Below are 2,364 nucleotides of genomic sequence, written 5' to 3' on the forward strand. Positions count from 1 at the left end.
TCTTTCTTTCTTTCTTTCTTTCTTTCTTTCTTTCTTCTTCTTCTTCTTCTTCTTCTTCTTCTTCTTCTTCTTCGTTGAAAATTTGACAGTTTCTACAATGATACATACATTGTAATTAGGAAAAAAATATCCATAATATTTAAAAACCAAAGCATGGAGATATTTGTTCACCTGAGAAGAAATATTTTAATTGTTAATTTTGTATCACTAATAGTTATAATTTTCTTTTTTAAATTTAATTTAATTTTTTCATCTCCATTTATCCCCTTTATGCCCTCTTCCACCTCTACCTCCCTGCAATCACCACACCATTGTCCATGTCCATGAGTTCTCTCTCTTTTTTTCATTTTTGCTCAATCCCTTCTCCCACACCCCTAACACCCAAACCCTCCCACACACACATACACACCAGAGCTGTCTGCCTGTTCTCTGTCTATGAGTCTGTCTCTCTTTTGCTTGGTAGTTCTTGATAGGTAGATGTATCTAGAAAGATTTGAGTTATACTTGCTTAAAAAAAGTTTTATACTGATAGTCTAATAAACTGTTGAGATAGCTTCTCTGATGTATTTTTATAGGAATTTAAATTAAATGAGTCAATATTTTCCCTCTGAAGTTCCCATAAGAATTAAGCAATACTCTTAGTAATTTAAGAATCCACTATCTCAGTATCTTTTGAATTTGAATGGCACTTGAATCAGAGTAACAAAAAATAAAATTAAATTAACCAATATATAACAACTGAATAAAAACCAAGCAGAGGAAGTTATAATTCCCTATGAATTATCAGATATGATAATAAAAGCGGCATGATGATAACTTTTATCAAAACTTACAGTTTAGCCGAAACCGGTTTGGCTCAGTGGATAGAGCGTCGGCCTGCGGACTGAAAGGTCCCAGGTTCGATTCCGGTCAAGGGCATGTACCTTGGTTGCGGGCATATCCCCAGTAGGAGATGTGCAGGAGGCAGCTGATCGGTGTTTCTCTCTCATCGATGTTTCTAACTCTCTATCTCTCTCCCTTCCTCTCTGTAAAAAACCAATAAAATATAAAAAAAAAACTTACAGTTTATAATGCATTTACTAAACTGAAGACATTTGAATGACAAACATTCTAGTCATGTCTGCCTCAACAAGAACTTTGCTCTGTGTAAAATGCTAGCACGCAGTAAAAAATATCTATTGACATTATATTTTCATTATTTAACAATTCAGGCCATCATTTTATTTCATTCTTTCTGTATAAAGTATGGAGGTACTTCATTTTTATCACTTAACCATTTCTTAAAGCTTTATGGTGTCTGAATGTCTGGTTTTAACCTCATTATTGTTTTATCAGATCTTCACCTCAGCAAATTCCTCAGTGAAACCCGACAGCCTAAGTAACATTAGGGAGGAATGAAACTTTGATGCTGGCTAAGTCTTCAGCCTTTGTTCCTTTTGAAATGAAATGCATAAGGAACTCACTTCTTTCTTGTTAGACACATGTGATACTAAAGCTTAGTAATCAAACTGATGAAGAAAGAAATATTAGTCTTAAGAGTTTTTAAAAGTAAAATAGAGACATTGTTCTGCACTTGAAAGTTTACTAAAAATAATTCTTCCACTTGAGGACATGACACTATTCAAACCAAAATCTTACTTAGAAAGGTACTGTGTCACCATAAATTTGAGGTTGCTCTGGTTCATTGATTAACAACAGTATCAATGTCATTGATACCGTCAAGCAGACTGATGGCACCATAATGATATACCTAATGAAATAAAGTATTTTTGTTATATTCTGAAGCAATTTCTTTTCAAATTACATAATCATAGCAATCTATAGTCTAAATCAATAAAATTTAATAAAAGCAAAGTAAACATATTAAGTGGCATGAAAGGATTTTTATCAGTTGAAGTGGATCAGACCTGGGGATATCATCTAACTCATGTGCTTGCACTATTCAGTGTAATTAATAAAAACATGGATTCTTAGAAAAGGATTTTCATCTCTCGTTCCGTTTATCAGACTATAATAGCAGAATTAGGAAAAGAAGTTTGATGCAGGAAGGTCTTGTGTCCCAGTCCTGTGGTGGCACACTGATCTCATATGGTCCATAAATCCTCTTTTTGAAAATGTCTGCCTATTTATAACATTAACATGACCACAATACTGTTTATTAAGAACACAAGTATGCCCATGTGAGATAATAGGAAATATATATGATTTCTAGCACACAGTTTCTGAAAACCTGTAATTTTGTGGGCAACATGAGTGTCTTTTATTCTAATGTGTTGACTCTGAGTAGGCCCATGGCTGGCTCTTGGACAAAGGCTTGTCATCGAATGAACTAAGCCATGATTAGAAGCTTGTAATTTTCAGCTC

This window comes from Myotis brandtii, unplaced genomic scaffold (genome assembly GCF_000412655.1).
Source record: "Myotis brandtii unplaced genomic scaffold, ASM41265v1 scaffold365, whole genome shotgun sequence".
Taxonomy (NCBI): Eukaryota; Metazoa; Chordata; class Mammalia; order Chiroptera; family Vespertilionidae; genus Myotis; species Myotis brandtii.